This window comes from Myxine glutinosa, chromosome 7 (assembly GCF_964187855.1).
Source record: "Myxine glutinosa chromosome 7, kmMyxGlut1.1, whole genome shotgun sequence".
In the NCBI taxonomy this organism is placed as follows: domain Eukaryota; kingdom Metazoa; phylum Chordata; class Myxini; order Myxiniformes; family Myxinidae; genus Myxine; species Myxine glutinosa.
In genome coordinates, this window is record NC_136267.1 from 27,970,075 (window position 1) to 27,987,676 (window position 17,602).

A 17,602-nucleotide genomic window follows, 5' to 3' on the forward strand; every position below is an offset into this window, starting at 1 on the left:
GACCGAAAAGGGAAGAAGAAAAGACACGAGGGAACAGGACGAGGATTCTTCTTGATCTTCCTCGCCCCGCGACGACAAAAGGTGGAATCAACCTCGCGCTGCGTGGAAAACAGAGGCGTTCCGAAACCCGTTTGGCGAGAGGAGTTACCTGGACGCGTAACTACCTTTTGACCCGTCAAGTCCCCGTGAGTTCGTGCACGGAACCAAGCGGTCGCACGTTGGGCCACGCGCGCGTTGCAAACCGCGCTTGGTTTGGCCCCGTCTACAAGGACGCGTACGGGTCGCACGTCGAGCCTCGCACGCGTTGCAACCCGCGCTTGGTTTTGCCCCGTCTACAAGGACGCGTACGGGTCGCACTTTGGGGCCTCGCGCGCGTTGGAAGCCGCGCTGGATTTTGCCCCGTTGCTTGGCAAGGAGGGGCGCTGCAGCAGCTGTCCCCGGTACGAGACGGCACGTTTGGAGCACGTCCGCCCGGGGTTCGTTCAACCGCCCGTGTGCGGAGACGAGAGACATTGTGAGGAGCAGAGACCGAAAGGGGGTGTGAGTACTCACCGGGACACACATGTAGAAGATGGCCATCTTAATCATAGGGAATTGATTGTGAATTGGGAATTGGTGATGATTATGTATTGTTGATTGCTCGGGGAAAATCTCCGTGGTTGTGTCCTTGAAATATTGTTGATGGTTGTGTCATTGAAATTGTTTGGTATCATTACCATTGAAATATATCCTTGAACGTCAGTTGTCTCTGGGGTGAAATTCATATGGCTTGCGTGGCGAAAGCGCATATATAATACAGCTTTCTGGCGAAGTTCCTCTCACGGTCCGGGGGTCACTGGGACCAGGTATTCACCGAGGGGACCACGTAACAGAATTGGGGGCTCGTCCGGGATTTAAAATTGTATAAAATAATAAAATAATAATTTTTATTAATTAAAATTTATTAATTAATTATTAATTGGTAAATTTTTTTTTTGAGAAATTGGGGTAAAATCTTGGGTGAAGGTTAACAGGTGTTAACGATAGGCACCATGGCGTTTGTGGCACAGAACTTTGGGGTAACACCGAGTGAGGCACAGTTCCGAGCGTTGCTAAAGTCGGACCTCTTGAAATTGGCCAAACATTTTAACTTGGAGGTCCGAACTAATTTGAGGAAGGCAGAGTTGCAGGCCACGGTGATAGAATCTATGGTGGGATTAGGAACATGGGACGAGTTAGCCTGGCAGTGGCTACCCGAAGAGCCAGAAGACGTTGAGCTCCGGAAGCTGGAGTTGCAATTACGGAGCCAGGAACGGATCAAAGAAGAAGAAAGGAAAGCAGAAAAGGAAAGAGCAGAAGAAGAAAGGAAAGTAGAAAAGGAAAGAGCAGAAGAAGAAAGGAAAGCAGCAGAGAGGAGAGAAGAGAAACAAGCAGAGGAAAGGAGAGTGGAACGAGAACTCCAGGAAAGGTTAGCAGAAGAAGAAAGGAAAGCAGAAAAGGAAAGAGCAGAAGAAGAAAGGAAAGCAGAAGAGAGGAGAGAAGAGAAACAAGCAGAGGAAAGGAGAGTGGAAAGAGAACTCCAGGAAAGGTTAGAAGGGAGAAAAGCGGAGGAGAGGAGAGCTGCAAGGGACCTCGAAGCAGAGGAGAGAAAAGCGGAAAGGGAATTAAAGGAACGTGACATGGAGCTTCAGCAAGAAATCAAATTCAAGGAGCTGGAGTTAATGAGAGAACGGGGAGAGGCACCACCCTTGCTGACGGGGTCGACACCTAACCAGAAAACCTGGGATGTGGGCAGACATGTGAGGCTGGTTCCACCGTTCAGTGAAAAAGAAGTCGCGAAATTTTTCCCACACTTTGAGAAAGTGGCTCGACAATTAAATTGGCCGGAGGAGGCCTGGACCATACTCGTGCAAAGTGTGCTGGTGGGGAAAGCTCAGGAAATTTATTCGGCGCTACCGATGGACCAATGTGCAGATTATGAGGTACTGAAGAAGCACATCCTCAAAGCCTATGAGTTGGTTCCGGAAGCTTACAGGCAAAAATTTAGGAATGCCAGGAAGATGGAGAGTGAGACCCATGTGGAGTTTGCCAGAGTGAAAGAAAACATGTTTGATCGGTGGTGTGAGTCAAAAGGAGTCGGGAAAGACTTCGAAACATTGCGGGACTTGATCCTGGTGGAGGAATTCCAGCAGTGTGTCCACGAGGACATCAAAGTGTACCTGCAGGAAAAGAAGGTACCAAAGTTGTGGGACGCAGCCACCATGGCAGATGATTATGCCTTAACCCACCGAATAGGGGTCCACAAACCTAACTCCTCGCCTAGATCTCCGCAGGGGAGGTGGGGAACAGCAGGTGCGGAGAACGACCATACATGGCGGCGGCCTCGAGATGATTATGGGGACAACTATGATACCCCACCGGTTCGAAATCAGAGGGATGCGGGCCCAAGACAAACTTATAGTTCGGGGGGCCCGAGGCAGACCCCGAGTTTTTCCTCCGGACCTACTTGCGCGTTTTGCAAGAAACCTGGACACTTGATGTCCAGTTGTTACCTCATGAAAAGGGACAACCCAGAGCGGAGTCCGACTATTACAACTCCGAATGCGATGGCTAGCGTAAGAAATCGCCATCAAAAGGGTTACCAACCATTTATTTCAGAGGGGTTTGTGTCACTGGATGGAGCCTCGACTAACCGGAGACCGGTTAGGATATTGAGGGACACAGGGGCCCATCAATCTTTAATGCTTGAAGGCATTTTGCCATGGTCCGAGGAGACGGCAACGGGGGATAGTGTTCGTTTACAGGGGATCGGGGGTGGTGTTAGTGCTCCCCTTCAGGTCATCCAGTTGGAGTCCGATTTGGTGTCAGGACCGGTCACCGTCGGTTTACCAGCCACGCTTCCTGTAGAGGGTGTATCTGTGGTTATCGGGAATGATTTGGCCGGGGGTCAAGTTTATGGTAACCTAAGGGTTGGTAAAGAGCCCAGCAGGGAGAATAACACCACACCAGCTCGGGATGGCGACAAAAGTGCCAAGTTGTTTGTAGGGGGACTGAACTTCAAAACAGAGGAAGAAATTCTGACCTCTGTCTTCAACAGATATGGGCCGCTGGTGGAAGTGCGGGTGGTAAGAGACTGGGAAACGCAACAGTCAAGAGGGTTCGGCTTTGTCACGTTTGCCAGCACAAAAGACGCCAGAGAGGCAGAGAAGAATTGGAATGGCAAGGATTTGGAGGGTCGGACCATAACAGTAGGGAAGGCATTTCGTAGGCGTCGAGAGGTCTACAGGAGAGGACAACTGGGCGGTAGTTTTGGTGGGGGCCGCAATCAAAATTATTATGGAGGCTCCCTGAGTTACGGCCGCTCCCGAAGGAAGGATTGGCAAAGTAGGGGCCGAGAAGGAGACCGCTATTCATGGGACTACAGGGACCAGTGGTCCCACCCTAATTATTAGGGAAGTTCTGAGAAGTTGAAGCACTGAAGGCGGCGGAGCCGCCGAGCCAAGATTCCTACACGAATTAACCGTGAACGCCGTTCCTAAAGGCGTCCATGTAGTGAACTTTCATGCACGGACTAACCGTGAACTCCACGTTCCTCAAGGCGCCCCTGTAGAGAACTTTCCTGCACGGACTAACCGTGAACTCCGCGTTCCTAAAGGCATCCATGTAGTGAATACTCGGCTTGGCCTCCCGGAAAAAGTGTTATCGAGTTGCTTAACTTTGGATCTTTGATCAACCCCTTAACCTTCATTCCCAAGAAACTCACGGTCAAAGTCAGAGGGTCATGAGATGGAGTTTGATTTGGCAGGGACAATGTCGTTGTTGGTACTTAGTCCAGAGGGAGTAATCTGGAGGGGTTGAGTTATCTGGTTTCTTTCTCCAAATTGGCCGGCGAAGAAAGTTTTCGCTGGGTTCAAACTTTCTTTCTTGAAGGGGGGGAGTGTTACATATTTATGTGAATGTATGGGAATTACCATTCAGGTCTTTGCTTATCCGTGTGGAGTATATTAAGTTGTTGTGGTTGGAGGGTCAGGAGCCCTTCGGAGGGAGTGGCCGGAAACGGCAGTGGCCGGAAACGGAAGTGACCGAAAAGGGAAGAAGAAAAGACACGAGGGAACAGGACGAGGATTCTTCTTGATCTTCCTCGCCCCGCGACGACAAAAGGTGGAATCGACCTCGCGCTGCGTGGAAAACAGAGGCGTTCCGAAACCCGTTTGGCGAGAGGAGTTACCTGGACGCGTAACTACCTTTTGACCCGTCAAGTCCCCGTGAGTTCGTGCACGGAACCAAGCGGTCGCACGTTGGGCCACGCGCGCGTTGCAAACCGCGCTTGGTTTGGCCCCGTCTACAAGGACGCGTACGGGTCGCACGTCGAGCCTCGCACGCGTTGCAACCCGCGCTTGGTTTTGCCCCGTCTACAAGGACGCGTACGGGTCGCACTTTGGGGCCTTGCGCGCGTTGGAAGCCGCGCTGGATTTTGCCCCGTTGCTTGGCAAGGAGGGGCGCTGCAGCAGCTGTCCCCGGTACGAGACGGCACGTTTGGAGCACGTCCGCCCGGGGTTCGTTCAACCGCCCGTGTGCGGAGACGAGAGACATTGTGAGGAGCAGAGACCGAAAGGGGGTGTGAGTACTCACCGGGACACACATGTAGAAGATGGCCATCTTAATCATAGGGAATTGATTGTGAATTGGGAATTGGTGATGATTATGTATTGTTGATTGCTCGGGGAAAATCTCCGTGGTTGTGTCCTTGAAATATTGTTGATGGTTGTGTCATTGAAATTGTTTGGTATCATTACCATTGAAATATATCCTTGAACGTCAGTTGTCTCTGGGGTGAAATTCATATGGCTTGCGTGGCGAAAGCGCATATATAATACAGCTTTCTGGCGAAGTTCCTCTCACGGTCCGGGGGTCACTGGGACCAGGTATTCACCGAGGGGACCACGTAACACTACCATTAGAAAGAGGCTGCACAAATTTGATCTACATGGGAGGTGTGCCAAGAGGAAACCTTTGCTGTCCAGAAAGAACATCAGGGCAAGACTAAAGTTTGCCAATGAACACCTCAGCAAAGACCAGCACTTCTGGAACAATGTGCTCTGGACAGATGAGTCAAAGGTAGAGCTATTTGGCCACAGTACCAGAAGACATGTTTGGCGAAAACCAAAGACAGCATTTGACCACAAGAACCTGATACCAACTGTAAAGCATGGTGGTGGAAATATTATGGTTTGGGGCAGCTTTGCTGCATCAGGGCCTGGGCAGCTCACCATCATAGAATCCACTATGAATTCTTCATTGTACCAGAGGGTGCTTGAGGATAATGTGAGGCCATCTGTCAGAGAGTTGAAACTCAACCGAAGGTGGACCTTGCAACATGACAATGACCCTAAACATACCAGTAAATCCACCAAGGAATGGCTGAAAAGAAAGAAATGGAGGGTTCTGGAATGGCCAAGTCAAAGCCCGGATCTTAATCCCATCGAGATGTTGTGGGGGGATTTGAAACGAGCTGTGCATGCAAGAAACCCCTTAAACATCGCACAGCTGAAAGAATTCTGCACGGAGGAGTGGGCAAAAATTTCTCCCAGTCGATGTCAGAGACTGGTAGACAGTTATAAGAAACGCCTACTTGAGGTTGTTTCTGCCAAAGGGGGCAATACCACCTATTGGAGCCAAGGGGGTACTTACTTTTTCCACATGCAAAATTTGCATTTATATTTATTTAAATTATACAATGGACTACAACATGTAAATGTTTCATGATATTTGTTATGTTATATCACCTTTATCTGTCAATATTGTTGAAATGAAGATCAAATAGCTGTATGTTGAAATATGTTGAAAAAGTCAAAACTTTACATGGGATGTACTTACTTTTTCACATGACTGTATAATGTATGATGTATGATAGGTGTTCAGGTGAGCAAACCAAACAGACGAAAAAAATGCAATACATGCCAGTATAAATTTCAATTCTACGAGTACATCCAACTTTTATTACAAGAGAGCAAATACTGCCCACCTTCAGATACAACATAAAAAGTGAAAAGCAAGCTTAAATAAAAGCAAATTACTTTGTTATAACCATTATAAATCTTCAAGATAATCAAATTTGTCGTTATCAATATTACCTGAGAAAACACGCATGCACGATCGCACGCACACACACACAATCCCCATGATCTGAAGATGCATGTGGCAAGATTGACAAATTATTCCGAATTCTCGATGGGATCACTGGTGAGTATGGTGAGTGGTGTATATAGTACAACCACATGTATTTTATTGAGGTTATGCCTTCGTTATCTATTGGTTCTCTTACCCACCCAGGAGTTACCCCAGAATGGATCCAGCTAGCCGAGGTTACCATGCAAGTATATCATGTCAAACGTGTGTGTATGCATGTCCTGTGTGTATCTATAAATTCCATCCCATGTCACTTCCTACATTTGCACTTAGCAGTTATGTTATTGGATTGATTTGATTGAGATTGGATTGGATTGGATTGACCAATAAATGTAAAGAAACAAACATGAGGGATCCTCAAACAAACTGAATTCAACAATTCTTATCGATTTCACTTAAAAACCCTAGAGGGCAGTGCACAAGCTTGCATTTTAAACCTTCAGCCTCAAATAGATGTTTTTGCATCATTGGCAAAGAAAGAGAGGTGCAGTGAGTGAGTGAGAGCCATGTAGAGGGAGATGTAGGGAGAGAGAGGGAGATGTAGGGAGAGAGAGGGAGATGTAGGGAGAGAGAGAGAGAGAGAGACAGTGAGAGACGTAGAGAGGGAGATGCAGAAACGAAGACGTAGAGAAGGAGACGTAGACAAGGAGACGTAGACAAGGAGACGTAGAGAGGGAGAGAGAGAGAGAGACGGAGAGAGAGAGAGAGAGAGAGAGAGAGAGAGAGAGAGAGACGTAGAGAGAGAGACGTAGAGAGAGAGAGACGTAGAGAGAGAGAGACGTAGAGACGTAGAGAGAGAGAGACGTAGAGAGAGAGAGACGTAGAGAGAGAGAGAGAGAGACGTAGAGAGAGAGAGACGTAGAGAGAGAGAGACGTAGAGAGAGAGAGAGAGAGAGAGCGAGACGTAGAGAGAGAGAGAGACGTAGAGAGAGAGAGACGTAGAGAGAGAGAGACGTAGAGAAAGAGACGTAGAGAGAGAGACAGGTAGAGAGGTAGAGAGAGAGAGAGAGAGAGAGAGAGAGAGACACACACACACACAGAAACGAAGACGCAGAAACGAAGACGTAGCGAGGAACATGTAGGGAGCGGGGGAGATGTCGGGAGGGAGATATAGAGAAGGAGATGTAGACAGAGAGATGTAGGGAGAGAGGGAGATGAAGAGAGGGAGATGTAGACATGGAGATGAAGATGTTGTGAGAGAGATGTAGAGAGGGAGATGTAGGGGGAGAGATGTCGGTAGAGAGGGAGATGTAGAGAGGGAGACGTACAGAGGGAGATGTAGAGAGGGAGATGTAGGGGGAGAGATGTAGGGGGAGAGATGTAGGGGGAGAGATGTAGGGGGAGAGATGTAGGGGGAGAGATGTAGGGGGAGAGATGTAATGGGAGAGATGTAATGGGAGAGATGTAGGGGGAGAGATGTAGGGGGAGAGATGTAGGGGGAGAGATGTAGGGGGAGAGATGTAGGGGGAGAGATGGAGGGGGAGAGATGGAGGGGGAGAGATGGAGGGGGAGAGATGGAGGGAGAGAGATGGAGGGGGAGAGATGGAGGGGGAGAGATGGAGGAGGAGAGATGTAGGGGGAGAGATGTAGGGGGAGAGATGTAGGGGGAGAGATGTAGGGGGAGAGATGTAGGGGGAGAGATGTAGGGGGAGAGATGTAGGGGGAGAGATGGAGGGGGAGAGATGTAGGGGGAGAGATGGAGGGGGAGAGATGGAGGGGGAGAGATGTAGGGGGAGAGATGTAGGGGGAGAGATGTAGGGGGAGAGATGTAGGGGGAGAGATGTAGGGGGAGAGATGTAGGGGGAGAGATGTAGGGAGAGAGATGTAGGGAGAGAGATGTAGGGAGAGAGATGTAGGGAGAGAGATGTAGGGAGAGAGATGTAGGGGGAGAGATGTAGGGGGAGAGATGTAGGGGGAGAGATGTAGGGGGAAAGATGTAGGGGGAGAGATGTAGAGAGAGAGGGAGGAAGATGTAGGGAGGGAGATGTAGGGGGAGAGGAAGATGTTGGGAGAGATGGAGATGTAGATGTAGAGAGGTGTGAGGAGAGGGGGAGATGTTAAGAGAGAGATGTATGGAGAGAGATGTAAAGAGAGAGAGAGACGTGTGGAGAGAGACGTGTGGAGAGAGACGTGTGGAGATAGACGTGTGGAGAGAGACGTGTGGAGAGAGACGTGTGGAGAGAGACGTGTGGAGAGAGACGTGTGGAGAGAGACGTGTGGAGAGAGACGTGTGGAGAGAGACGTGTGGAGAGAGACGTGTGGAGAGAGACGTGTGGAGAGAGACGTGTGGAGAGAGACGTGTGGAGAGAGACGTGTGGAGAGAGACGTGTGGAGAGAGACGTGTGGAGAGAGACGTGTGGAGAGAGACGTGTGGAGAGAGACGTGTGGAGAGAGACGTGTGGAGAGAGACGTGTGGAGAGAGACGTAAAGGGAGAGATGTAAAGGGACAGATGTAAAGGGAGAGGTGTAAAGAAGGACAAGGAGATGAAAGATTTATAGTACAATATATGGAGATAGATGTGTGTAGAGAAGCGTGCGGGGATACACGCATGGGGGACAGACACATGGGGACAGGCACATGGAGACAGACGCGCGGGGACAGACACACAAGGACAGTCGCGTGGGGACAGTCGCATGGGGACAGGCACAGGGATACAGGTACGGGGTAGATGTGTGAAGAGAGATGTGCGGTGATCGGTGTGCGGTTTAGATGTGTGCAGATATATGTGTGGATATACAGTAGATGAGTCGAGATAGATGAGTTGAGATAGATGTGTGGAGATAGATGTTTGGATAGATGTGTGGAACTAGATGTGTGGAACTAGATGTGTGGAACTAGATGTGTGGATATAGATGTGTGGAACTAGATGTGTGGATATAGATGTGTGGATATAGATGTGTGGATATAGATGTGTGGATATAGATGTGTGGATATAGATGTGTGGAGATAGATGTGTGGAGATAGATGTGTGGAGATAGATGTGTGGAGATAGATGTGTGGAGATAGATGTGTGGAGATAGATGTGTGGAGATAGATGTGTGGAGATAGATGTGTGGAGATAGATGTGTGGAGATAGATGTGTGGAGATAGATGTGTGGAGATAGATGTGTGGAGATAGATGTGTGGAGATAGATGTGTGGAGATAGATGTGTGGAGATAGATGTGTGGAGATAGATGTGTGGAGATAGATGTGTGGAGATAGATGTGTGGAGATAGATGTGTGGAGATAGATGTGTGGAGATAGATGTGTGGAGATAGATGTGTGGAGATAGATGTGTGGAGATAGATGTGTGGAGATAGATGTGTGGAGATAGATGTGTGGAGATAGATGTGTGGAGATAGATGTGTGGAGATAGATGTGTGGAGATAGATGTGTGGAGATAGATGTGTGGAGATAGATGTGTGGAGATAGATGTGTGGAGATAGATGTGTGGAGATAGATGTGTGGAGATAGATGTGTGGATATAGATGTGTGGATATAGATGTGTGGATATAGATGTGTGGAGATAGATGTGTGGAGATAGATGTGTGGAGATAGATGTGTGGAGATAGATGTGTGGAGATAGATGTGTGGAGATAGATGTGTGGAGATAGATGTGTGGAGATAGATGTGTGGAGATAGATGTGTGGAGATAGATGTGTGGAGATAGATGTGTGGAGATAGATGTGTGGAGATAGATGTGTGGAGATAGATGTGTGGAGATAGATGTGTGGAGATAGATGTGTGGAGATAGATGTGTGGAGATAGATGTGTGGAGATAGATGTGTTGAGATAGATGTGTGGAGATAGATGTGTGGAGATAGATGTGTGGAGATAGATGTGTGGAGATAGATGTGTGGAGATAGATGTGTGGAGATAGATGTGTGGAGATAGATGTGTGGAGATAGATGTGTGGAGATAGATGTGTGGAGATAGATGTGTGGAGATAGATGTGTGGAGATAGATGTGTGGAGATAGATGTGTGGAGATAGATGTGTGGAGATAGATGTGTGGAGATAGATGTGTGGATATAGATGTGTGGATATAGATGTGTGGATATAGATGTGTGGATATAGATGTGTGGATATAGATGTGTGGATATAGATGTGTGGATATAGATGTGTGGATATAGATGTGTGGATATAGATGTGTGGATATAGATGTGTGGATATAGATGTGTGGATATAGATGTGTGGATATAGATGTGTGGATATAGATGTGTGGATATAGATGTGTGGATATAGATGTGTGGATATAGATGTGTGGATATAGATGTGTGGATATAGATGTGTGGATATAGATGTGTGGAGATAGATGTGTGGAGATAGATGTGTGGAGATAGATGTGTGGAGATAGATGTGTGGAGATAGATGTGTGGAGATAGATGTGTGGAGATAGATGTGTGGAGATAGATGTGTGGAGATAGATGTGTGGAGATAGATGTGTGGAGATAGATGTGTGGAGATAGATGTGTGGATATAGATGTGTGGATATAGATGTGTGGATATAGATGTGTGGATATAGATGTGTGGATATAGATGTGTGGATATAGATGTGTGGATATAGATGTGCGGATATAGATGTGCGGATATAGATGTGCGGAGATAGATGTGCGGAGATAGATGTGCGGAGATAGATTTGCGGAGATAGATGTGCGGAGATACATTTGCGGAGATACATTTGCGGAGATACATTTGCGGAGATACATTTGCGGAGATACATTTGCGGAGATACATTTGCGGATACATTTGCGGAGATACATTTGCGGAGATACATTTGCGGAGATACATTTGCGGAGATACATTTGCGGAGATACATTTGCGGAGATACATTTGCGGAGATACATTTGCGGAGATACATTTGCGGAGATACATTTGCGGAGATACATTTGCGGAGATACATTTGCGGAGATACATTTGCGGAGATACATTTGCGGAGATACATTTGCGGAGATAGATTTGCGGAGATAGATTTGCGGAGATAGATTTGCGGAGATAGATTTGCGGAGATAGATTTGCGGAGATAGATTTGCGGAGATAGATTTGCGGAGATAGATTTGCGGAGATAGATTTGCGGAGATAGATTTGCGGAGATAGATTTGCGGAGATAGATTTGCGGAGATAGATTTGCGGAGATAGATTTGCGGAGATAGATTTGCGGAGATAGATGTGCGGAGATAGATGTGTGGAGATAGATGTGTGGAGATAGATGTGTGGAGATAGATGTGTGGAGATAGATGTGTGGAGATAGATGTGTGGAGATAGATGTGTGGAGATAGATGTGTGGAGATAGATGTGTGGAGATAGATGTGTGGAGATAGATGTGTGGAGATAGATGTGTGGAGATAGATGTGTGGAGATAGATGTGTGGAGATAGATGTGTGGAGATAGATGTGTGGAGATAGATGTGTGGAGATAGATGTGTGGAGATAGATGTGTGGAGATAGATGTGTGGATATAGATGTGTGGATATAGATGTGTGGATATAGATGTGTGGATATAGATGTGTGGATATAGATGTGTGGATATAGATGTGTGGATATAGATGTGTGGATATAGATGTGTGGATATAGATGTGTGGATATAGATGTGTGGATATAGATGTGTGGATATAGATGTGTGGATATAGATGTGTGGATATAGATGTGTGGATATAGATGTGTGGATATAGATGTGTGGATATAGATGTGTGGATATAGATGTGTGGAGATAGATGTGTGGAGATAGATGTGTGGAGATAGATGTGTGGAGATAGATGTGTGGAGATAGATGTGTGGAGATAGATGTGTGGAGATAGATGTGTGGAGATAGATGTGTGGAGATAGATGTGTGGAGATAGATGTGTGGAGATAGATGTGTGGAGATAGATGTGTGGATATAGATGTGTGGATATAGATGTGTGGATATAGATGTGTGGATATAGATGTGTGGATATAGATGTGTGGATATAGATGTGTGGATATAGATGTGTGGATATAGATGTGTGGATATAGATGTGCGGAGATAGATGTGCGGAGATAGATGTGCGGAGATAGATTTGCGGAGATAGATGTGCGGAGATACATTTGCGGAGATACATTTGCGGAGATACATTTGCGGAGATACATTTGCGGAGATACATTTGCGGATACATTTGCGGAGATACATTTGCGGAGATACATTTGCGGAGATACATTTGCGGAGATACATTTGCGGAGATACATTTGCGGAGATACATTTGCGGAGATACATTTGCGGAGATACATTTGCGGAGATACATTTGCGGAGATACATTTGCGGAGATACATTTGCGGAGATACATTTGCGGAGATACATTTGCGGAGATACATTTGCGGAGATACATTTGCGGAGATAGATTTGCGGAGATAGATTTGCGGAGATAGATTTGCGGAGATAGATTTGCGGAGATAGATTTGCGGAGATAGATTTGCGGAGATAGATTTGCGGAGATAGATTTGCGGAGATAGATTTGCGGAGATAGATTTGCGGAGATAGATTTGCGGAGATAGATTTGCGGAGATAGATTTGCGGAGATAGATTTGCGGAGATAGATTTGCGGAGATAGATTTGCGGAGATAGATTTGCGGAGATAGATTTGCGGAGATAGATTTGCGGAGATAGATTTGCGGAGATACATTTGCGGAGATACATTTGCGGAGATAGATTTGCGGAGATAGATTTGTTGAGATACATTTGTGGAGATACATTTGTGGAGATACATTTGTGGAGATACATTTGTGGAGATACATTTGTGGAGATACATTTGTGGAGATACATTTGTGGAGATACATTTGTGGAGATAGATTTGTGGAGATAGATTTGTGGAGATAGATGTATGGAAATGTAGAGAAAGAGCGATGCTGAGATGTAGAGAAAGATAGAGAGGGGTGGAGAGAGGGTAGAGAGCGGGTGAGTTTCAGAGATAGAGTGAAGGACAGAAAGAACATGGGCCTGAAGCCGAGAGATGAACAGAACAAAGAACCAAGATACTGAGGAAAGGAAATCAGAATGGGCTGAAAGCTGAACGATAAAAGGACTGGGCGACCAAAATAATAAAAGTGCAAGAAACGTCTGACTTTTCTCCCCATTCACAAATCCTGGATTGCCAGAAGCATCGTAATACTGGCAATGTATCACGTAGGCCCAGAGAAAGCCAAGAACATAAAAAATGAGGGAAAAAAAACATTACAATACATGACGGAAAGAAATACTGATATGAAGCAATTATGTACCGAAACAATCATGATCCCCGACTCAAAATAAAATACCATTTCTTAAGAAGAAAAGAAAAACATACAAAAATGTGTGCACACACAGGTGCACATTTGCATAGATTTGTACAGATACGTACAGTAAACATACTTGCACATGACACACACAGGTACACGAGCACGAGCATGCACCCCCCCTATAAGACACACACTATCAAACACACACACACACACAAGATAAAGCACTCACACTAGAAAAAACACACACACACTACAATACACACACACACACCATACAACACACACATACACACTATAAAACACACACATACACACTATAAAACACACACATACACACTATAAAACACACACATACACATTACACACACTATAAAACACACAATATAAAACACACACACTACAATACACACACACACCAGACAACACACACCAAAAACACACACGATACAACACACACATACACACACTATAAAACACACACATACACACACTATAAAGCACACACACTACAATACACACATACACCATACAACACACACATATACACACACTATAAAACACACACGATAAAACACACACACACACTACAATACACACACACACCATACAACACACACACTATAAAACACACACATACACATTACACACACTATAAAACACACACTATAAAACACACACACAACAAAACACACACACACACACCAGACAACTTACACCAAAAACACACACTATACAACACACACATACACACACTATAAAATACACAGATACACACACTATAAAACACACACGATAAAACACTAATACACTATAAAACACACACAAGAAAACACACACGATAAAGCACTCATACACTATAAAATACACACACGCACACACACACTCTAAACACACACACACACACACACAATAAACAAACGCACACTATAAAACACACACATACACACACTACAAAACACTCATACACTATAAAAAAACACACACTATAAACACACTATAAACACACACACACTATAAACACACACACGATAAACACACACACACTATAAACACACACACACGATAAACACACACACACTATAAACACACACACACTATAAACACACACACACACACACACACACACACACACACAACAACACACACACAAACACACACACAACAACACACACACACACACACACACAACAACAACAACACACACAACAACACACACACACACACAACAACACACACAAACACACAACAACACACACAAACACACAACAACACACACACACACACACACACACAACAACACACACACACACAACAACACACACACACAAACACACACAACAAACAACACACAACACACAAAACACACACACACACACACACACACACACACACACACACACACTCGTGTGATGCGGACGGAGTTGTAAATCCAGTGACGTACAAGACTAACGTTGAGCGCGGACAGCAACGGGACGCGTTTTCCTCACATTCCGTCCATGCCTCTCACTTTGCACACCTGACCATTACTCTTATCATCCCGCGGTTTATTAAACACGTATCTCTCTCTGTCCTTCCCTCTCACCTGTCCCGTGCTCGCTCTTGCTGTGTCGGCGAACCTTGCACTCACTGTTTGTGCCGCTCAGCGTCCGTCCGTCCCCCTATACTCGCCACGCTCGATCTTGCTCTCCCTCGCACCCTTTCACCGCTCTCACGCTGCCGCTGTGCATGGCCATGGCCCCGCCTTCGGGGCGTGGCGGTGGGCGTGGCACCCTATCACCGCTCTCACGCTCGCGCCGCCGCTGTGCATGGCCCCGCCTTCAGGGCGTGGTGGTGGGCGTGTCCATTCGTTGTTCTCCCTTTGGCGCCAATCACCCGTCGCAGCAATTTTGCCTCCTTCCTGCGACGTTAATAATAAACAATCGCCCTTCATTCAGATACCTCGAATCGGACTGATTTATTAGATTCCCGCTTCATCTGAATCAGTAAGCAATACCGGTGTGTGAGCTTTACATCGTTATTTCGCTGATTGCTCGGGGATCATCTATTCGTTATGACGAGTCTGAGAGTATTTCGTCCAAAGTTTGAACTCTTGAGTTGGAATGTTTAATGAGATATTACCAAGAACGTTAGCATGATCATTCCAGGTTTGAGTTTACCTGTATCGAGACGTATCCATGACCTGAACATTATTCGTCCGCTGATATTTTTACTGTTATTTCACTGTTATTTTACTGTTATTTTTTTACTATATTTCAGTTTTACTGTTATTTTTATTTATCTGTTATTTCATTTCACTCTACTCTACCCTCCTCTATGTCAATGGCCGTCGTTGTGATACTTCCAATTGTCAACTGATACTTCCAATTGGACTGAATCAACTTGTGATACTTCCAATTGCTTGTAATTTTATTAGAAATATAATACGACTTAACTGAGGACCAAAGAGAACGGCACTCGGTAAAGGTAGAGTGCATACCTCCACCAGGTGAACAGTTTACGTTTTGTATCCCACTGATAGGTCGGATCTGGATTCGGAACTGCACCAAAATCGAATCGGCTTGTTATTGTCACTTACTCAACTCACCTACCAAGTTTTGTTATAACTCGTCCACAACTTTTTTGAGACATCGTGATGTATATCGGTTTTGACACGATGACTCAATGATGAAGAATCACTAAAAACTTGTCGTATCGATTCGGGATTCAAATCTTCACCAAAATCGTATCATTTCGTCCTTGTTACACACCAAACCTGTCCACCAAGTTTCGTTCGAATCCGCCTGAAACTTTTTGAGATATCGTTCTGCATATCGTTTGATGGTCCCATCTCTCTCAATGAAGAGGTGATGATCTTATCTCTAAAATAAGAGATTTATTTATATTTTCTTATCTAAAATAAGATAAGAGATTCTTATCTCTTAAAATTAAAAAAAAAAATTAAAATCCTCATATACAAATAGGGATTCAGATCTTCACCAAAATCGAATCATTTAGTCCTTGTCACACACCCAACCGGTCTACCAAGTTTCGGCCAAATCCGTCCACAACTTTTTGAGATATCCTGCTATGTATCGTTTTTGGCCCTGTCCCCCATGGTGAAGAATCACTTAAAATTAAATAATTCTCATATCCGAATCCATATTCGGATCTTTACCAAAATCGAATCGAATCATCCTTGTCAGACCCCCAACTGGTTCACCACGTTTCGTCCAAATCCGTCCACAACTTTTTGAGATATCGTTCTATATATCGTTTCATGGTCCCATCTCTCAATGGCGAAAAATCTCTTAAAATAGAAAATTTTAAAAATCCTCGTAACAAATATGGATTCAGATCTTCACCAAAATCGAATCATTTCGTCCTTGTCACACACCCAACCGGTCTACCAAGTTTCGGCCAAATCCGACTTTTTGAGATATCCTGCTATGTATCGTTTTTGGCCCTATCCCCCATGGTGAAGAATCACTTAGAATTAAATAATTCTCATATCCGAATCCATATTCGGATCTTCACCAAAATCGAATCGAATCATTCTTGTCAGACACATATCCGGTCCAAGTTTCGTCCAAATCCGTCCACAACTTTTTGAGATATCGTTCTGTATATCGTTTTATGGTCCCATCTCTCTCAATGAAGAAGAATCTCTTAAAATTAAAAAATTTAAATCCTCCTAACCAGATAAATATTCCGATCTTCACCAAAATCGAATCATTTCGTCCTTGTCACACACCCAACTAGTCCACAAATTTTCGTCCAAATCCGTGCATAACTTTTTGAGAGGTCGTGCTACTTGTCGTTTTTTGGTCCCATCTTTCAACCGTGAAGAATCACTTTTAAAATTAAAAAAATCTCGTATGCGGATCCAGATTCGAATCTTCACCAAAATCGAATCGATTCTTCCTCGTCACAAACCCGACCTGTCTATCAAGTTTCGTTCGAAATTTTTGAGATATGCTCACAGACAAACAGACAGGATGAATTAAAATATATATCTATCTATAATTCCAGCAATCTCTGTGTGTCTGTCTGTGTGTCTGTGTGTCTGTGACCGCTGTTTCTCGACAACCACGGGTCCGATATACTTGAAACTTGCCAGGTATATTGCTGGGGACCCGAGGATGTGCCTTTTCAAGGTTTGTAATTAATCGGACAAGTACCTACCGAGCTATGTCCAAAAAACGCTTCAACCAATCAGAGAGCAGCGAGCTATCACGTGTGCCGA

The 17,602-nt window shown here is 45.3% G+C and overlaps 1 protein-coding gene across 4 annotated transcripts in view; it reads right to left on the minus strand.

Moving 5' to 3' along the window:
* The window catches only part of LOC137416877 (semaphorin-6A), a 727,420-nt gene extending 712,288 nt beyond the window's left edge, over positions 1-15,132 (minus strand). For 3 of the 4 annotated variants that reach the window (XM_078781383.1, XM_078781381.1, XM_078781384.1), the window contains exon 1: positions 14,963-15,107. The gene's annotated coding sequence lies outside the window, so the exon portion shown is untranslated. Of the gene's footprint in view, positions 1-14,962 lie in introns of all 4 variants that reach the window. The other variant, XM_078781382.1, reaches the window with a different exon arrangement.
* Positions 15,133-17,602: the final 2,470 nt, after the last annotated feature.